Genomic DNA, 6,660 nt, shown 5'->3' with positions numbered 1-6,660 from the left:
GCTCAGCAACCAAGCTCTTCTTAGTGCCTGAGGCAGAAGCCATGGAACCATCCTCAGGGTCCAGGGCCAACTCGCTCCAGTTGAGCCATGGCTGCAGGAGGGGAAGAGAGAGAGCGAAGCAAGAGGGGGAGGGGTAAAGAAACAGATGGGTGCTTCTCCTGTGTGTCCTGACTGGTAATCAAACCCAGGACATCCACATGCCAGGTCAACACTCTACCACCAAGTCAACTGGCCAGGGAAATTATTTTCTAACATGTTCTATGAACTAAAATATGTACTTGGGTTTTGTAACTTTTTTTATTTAGCATAAATGAATGTATTTTTTTATACATTTTCTTTTCTTTTGCTTTCTTACCAAAATACTTTGGAGTGCATACCAAGTTGGTATGTAGAGATCAAGATTGTTCTGCGATCATGAGGGTGCACTATAATGTATTAAAGCAGACACTGACATTGAAAATAGAGGTCCTTCACAATTATTTTCACATGTGTCAACAATTAAGATTTAGCTAAATGTATTTTTAGGTAGAGCACAGAAATATTCTGGAAGTCTTAGAAATGAAATTGCTAGGTCAATTATAATATTTGAACATGTTAAATTTACTACATACTTCTAAATTGTTCACTAAAATGCCTGTTACAATTTATCATATTATTAACAATGCAGTAGCATATTTATATTCTGAAATCAATTTTAATATCTAAATGAAAAGATTGGCATTTCAGTGTTCCTTTACTGAAATTTTCTTTAATAATTGTGTTATGTCATACTGTTATAGATGTGTTGACCTATGTCATATTTTATTCTAGGAGTAGGTTGTATATCTTTAAAAAATTTTATTGATTTGTAGAAGACTTTTCAACGTTAAATATAATGGCACTTACAATAGAAAATTATTTTTGTAGCCATATCGATGATCTTTTCTATGATTTCTAGATTTAGTGTTTACTTAGAAATCCTTTACCCAAAATATATTTATAAATTGTGTTCCTCAGCACAAATATGTTTGTTTATATACTCTTAATATTTATATATACTTATATATATTAAACCATACAACAATTCTAAATGAATTAAAGTTTAGTTTTAATCTATCTGGAATTTTCTATATGGTTTGAATAAATAGAAGAACATTTACTAAATAACACAGATTACCTTCCAGTTTGCATACATAACTTTACCTTTAGGCAAATTTTCGCATATAGACAAGTCAATTTGTAGAATTCTAATCTGGCTTTTCTTATTTGTTTAGTTTAATTATTTGATCTTTGAATTCCTACCATTTCACAGTAAGTTTTGAACCTTGGAAAATGTATCTCCTACATTGTTTACTTTTTACAAAACTATTTAGGATATTTATCTTCACTTTCCCTTTCAAATATAATTATATTCAAACAAATTCCTGTTGTGGTATTGTTCAGAGTATATTACAATATGGATTTATTTGTGTTTATTGGCATCCTTAGAACTCTTAGTCATCCAGGGTTTTGTCATGTTTCTTCATCTGCAATTCTATTTTTATTTGAACTCACAAATATGTAAAATACTGAATCAGATTTAATCTATTATTATCAGTATATATATGTAATATATATAATATGCTTAGCTATAAATACAAAATAGTATTCTTGATATTAAAACACAATGAAATATGTCCTATGGTGTCCTTAAATTAGGAAGTGGTTATCCATCTGTTAAGATAGCTTTTAAGCACCTGATCAGGTGGTTGTGTAGTGGATAGAGCGTCAGACTGGGATGCGGAATACCCAGGTTCGAGACCCCGAGGTTGCCAGTTTGAGCGCAGGGTCATCTGGCTTGAGGAAAAAGCTCAGCAGCTTGAACCCAAGTTCGCTGCCTCGAGCAAGGGGTTATTCGGTCTGCTGAGGGCCCACGGTCAAGGCACATATGAGAAGTCAATCAATGAACAACTAAGGTGTAGCAATGCGCAACGAAAAACTAATGATTGATGCTTCTCATCTCTCCGTTCCTGTCTATCTGTCCCTGTCTATCCCTCACTCTGACTCTCTCTCTGTAAAAAAAAAAAAAAAAAAAAAAAAAAAAGATAGCTTTTAAGCCACTGTTTCATTTGCCAATTTTTAATATAGAATTCACATTTAATCAAACCATTTTGAGTAGGCATTATTTAACCTATGTAAACAAGTAACATATTCTTGAATAGAGACTATTTAAGAACATACTGTACTTTTTTGGCACAATTTTTAGTACTGTAAACAAGCATAATTACATTTATAATTCCACCTAGGAAAAATCAAGTCACCTTTACCGAGAAAAGTATTAAAGAGGTCCCATGCTGTAGGGAGATACTAAATAGGGGTTAAACAAATGTGGGAAACTAGCAGATCAATTTACTGAATTCTTCTGAAGTTGAAATCATGATACTATAGAGCCCTCAAGCTATCCTGTGATTTCTTTATCTTCAGACTCTCTAGACTTTTTAAAAACTGTCATTCTTATTTTCCTATCAGAGATAAAGAAACTAGTATATTGGCACCAACACACTGAAAAACAGTACCTTCGCCTTTTGGATATTTCTAATCCGGCACAAGTACAGCTATGAAAGGAGAACATATACAGAGTTTTGCTCAGTTTTCATATTTATATGATCCCTGATTTGGAAGCATGTTTATTATGCTTGTCTGAGAAATGTACTTCATCTCTGTCCTGTCTCACATCTAGATATTCTTCCTATCTCCAAATCAATAAACCTTAAAAGTGCCTTGTAATAGTTACAGTATGTTTCTCCTGAGAGAGATTGTTTTGTTAGGGTTTTGATGGGTTCTGACACTATACCAATTGCATCTGACAATGAATTGAAAGTTGAACAGTGCACTGAGCCATGCTGGTAATTTAATACTACCCTTGGAATATTGTCTTTCCATCTCAGACAGGAGGGCATTATTTGGGAAAAACTGGCCTGACTTCATTCGCATATCATCAGTTTGTTTCCTTCATGAGAGAGAAATTAAGAAGGAATATCTTACTATAAATATGGTAAGGTCTTATTTCAAACCCTTATTAATGGGATCATGCTTTTGAGATTGAATGTCTAAGACAACAAAGTGGATAATAATTCTTCATTTATACCATTCACCATGCTTCTGCCTCTCCCACAACAGCTTCCATTTTCCGGCATTAAAAATAGCCAGAAAACATCACCTCAAACCTCTGCTCTTCCCTACTATCGATAGGGCTGTAATAGTTCACTTCAGTGATCTGAGATGTTTCTTCAACCAAAAGGGGAAATAATGAGAAAACGATTTTTGTCAAACTTAAATGGTTACACAGATGTCATTACCTTGATTTTTTTCCTTCAGTCCATAAAAACCCTGTACTATTGCCCTGGCTGGGTAGCTCTGTTGGTTAGAGTGTCGTCCTGATATGCCAAGGTTGTGGGTTTGATCCCAGGTCAGGGCACCAAAACAACAATAGCAACAACCAAACTTGTATTATAGCATCTCACAAGGACAGCCTGCTGGAGTATTTCCTGACCTTTCAAGTTTCCATTTCCAACAGACAACATTTCTGTATCAGGAAATTCAATCTCGTACACCCACAACAAGAGAAGTTTGAAGTCAATATACTACAGTGATAAGATCATCTAATTGGAGGAGCTGATGAAATATTTCTAACTCCTGATATTGAATTTGGCATAATAATTTTGGGAATGAGAAGAACTAGCATGAAAATCCAAGGTTGCTAGGAACCCTTGCAGAATTGAGCAACACTCTGGGGAGTATAAAATGCCAAACTATAGAAGCAGAAAAGACAATGTACAGGCATGTTTCCTCAGGAGCTATGCGGGGAGGCAAGAATGCAGAAAACAGATGGTGGCTCAGAGGGTACTTTACACTTCAGATGCTTTTTGTGAGCAATTCATTGAGGAGAACTCATCTGTCTGATAAGAAATACGAGGTGTTATAGACATACTTAAAATTTAAAGGTATCATAGTGGATATTCGCTAAATACTAGGGTTGTTTGGGGAAAGTAATAGTTGGCTAGAACTCCTACTAATATGTTGAGAGATTCTCCAAAAAATAATTAATGTGAATTCTCGATCTGGTTTCCCTCATATCTATTACTATCTTCTTCAATTTACTAGTCTAAGAATAATATGGAAATAAAACACAAACCAAACAAGTGGCCAGTATGCAAAACCATTGCCACTCTCAGGATGCTTGAAAGTTTACTGCCCTCACCTTTGTGTGGTATATTCCTTAATGAATGGAGATAATTAAACATTTTGGGCAGCTTTACTGTTATAAGTATATATATATATATATATTTTAAATTAAAATAAAAATTTAAGGGAAAGGTGTTGAAATAATTACTTCCTTTTTTTCTTTTTCTTCTGAAGTGAGAAGCAGAAAGGCAAAGTGACAGACTCCTACAAGCACCCTGACCCAGCATGCCCCCTACCTGGCTATGCTCTGCCCATCTTGGACTGTTACTCAGCAACCAAGCTATTTTTAGTGCCAGAGGCTAAGCCATGGAGCCATCTTCAGTGCCTGGGGCCAACTTGCTCTGACTGAGTCATGGCTGCAGGACTGGATAAGAGAGAGAGAGAGAAAGAGTGATAGATAGATAGAGAGAGAGAGAGAGAGAGAGAGAGAGAAGAGAAGCAGAGATGGAGGAGGGGTGGAGAAGTAAATAGTCACTTCTCCTGTGTGCCTTGACTGGGAATCGAACCTGGGACTTTCACATACTGGCTAACGCTCTATCACTGAGCCAAGCAGCCAAGGCCAAAATAATTATTTCAACTGGTTAAAATCTGAAAGGGGAAATAAAACTTAAAAAAAATTCTTATTTATTTCAACAGATAAGATGATATAAATGTTTACATTCTTAAACTCATGAGAAGAAATATTGGGTGTGAAAATAGTTGCTTACTATGAAAAAATTATGCAACTCTCAATGAACACATTAAAAAGATGGAATGGAGAATAGAAAAATATTTAAAATAAGCAAGAAGAGTACTTCTTGAACTACCTTAAGATTATAGGCCTCATTTAGAAAATGGTCAATTTCTAAACATAGGCAGAAAATTGTTAGTCTTTCAAAGGGAGTGGTTAAGCAGCCCAGCTCTGTCATTTAATGAGACCGGAGTGAAAAGCAGACTAGCTAATTTCCTTATAAAAGGAAAATCCTAGTCAAGAAGTACACACACGCACACACACACATACAAAACACATGCAAATGTTTCTAAGTGATCAGAGAATTTAAAATATTTATTATTTTAAATTTAAGATATTTATTATCAAATAGAATTTTCTTCCTCCGCTAAGGAAATGAGAGGAGGTCAGCCTTCCATGAGACTTGAGGTTAAAGTACTGGGAGCGACAGAGACGTGAGCTTTTCTAAATACCTGGGACGTAGTTTGCAAAGTACGCCAAAACGCTGCTGCCTTGTATGATGTACAACGCAATCTAAATAAAAACACAGCAAAGAATTCAGTGCAGATTAATACAATCACTATCATATATGGAATTCCACGATGGTGATGCTTAATGTTTCCAAATGAAATGCCAAAGCCTAAATAAATTCCGTAAGCTTTGGAAGGTAAAAAATCAGGTCTGAGAAGCTCCCTAGTCAGATCCATGGTGTATCTCATGATTGATCCATTTATGCATAATTCATGGACAGAAATGTTTTTCTTCAAAATTCATATGAGGACAGTCTGATCTTTAGTACTTCAGAATGTCACTGTATTTGGAGGGCCTGTGAAGAGCTAATTAGGTTAAAATGAGGTCATTAGAGTGGGCTCTCACCCAACATGACTGGTGCATAATAATAAGAAAAAATTTGGACAGAGACATGACCAGAGTAAAGTCCAGGTGAAAGTACAGGAAGAAGATAGCCACCCTCAAACCCGAGAAAGAGGCCTCAGAAGAAACCGACCCCTGTTGACACCTGGATCTTGGATTCTATTTTCAAGAACTGTAAGGAAATAAATGTATGTTGTTTAAGCTGCCCAGACTGCGGTACTGGGCAGTCTAATATCCATAAGAGAAAAATTCCATCCTCTTAGGGGATGTTACTTGTCTGGTGGTTTGTATCACAGACTAGATTAATTATAATAAGTTGGATAGGAAAGATTTTTTTCTAACACTGGAAATAAGTAAGGTGATGTGGCATAGGTAGAAGAATTCTCCTGAGTTGAAATTTTGTATGTAATGAAATGGCCAGAACTTTCCGTGAAGATCACAGCAAACTTAAAGATAGAAAGTAGCCAGAGAACTACATGATTCCATACATTGGTGGAACATAAAAACGAGACTAAGAGACATGGACAAGAGTGTGGTGGTTACCAGGGGTGGGGGGTGGGAGGACATGGGAGGGAGGGAGGGAGAGAGTTAGGGGGAGGGGGAGGGGCACAGAGAACTAGATAGAGGGTGGCGGAGGACAATCTGACTTTGGGTGAGGGGTATGCAACATAATTTAATGACAAAATAACCTAGACATGTTTTCTTTGAATATATGGACCCTGATTTATTAATGTCATCCCATTACCATTAATAAAAATTTATTAAAAAAAAAAAAAGAAAGTAGCCAGATGCTGAAGAACTCTTCTTCTTCTTCTTTTTTTTTTTTTTCATTGTTTTGGGACTTCTGGTTTTTTTAAAAATTTTTATAGAATTTA

Source organism: Saccopteryx bilineata, chromosome 1 (assembly GCF_036850765.1).
Source record: "Saccopteryx bilineata isolate mSacBil1 chromosome 1, mSacBil1_pri_phased_curated, whole genome shotgun sequence".
Classification (NCBI taxonomy): Eukaryota; Metazoa; Chordata; class Mammalia; order Chiroptera; family Emballonuridae; genus Saccopteryx; species Saccopteryx bilineata.
The sequence above is the reverse complement of the archived record's forward strand: the minus strand, read 5'-3'. Positions refer to the sequence as shown.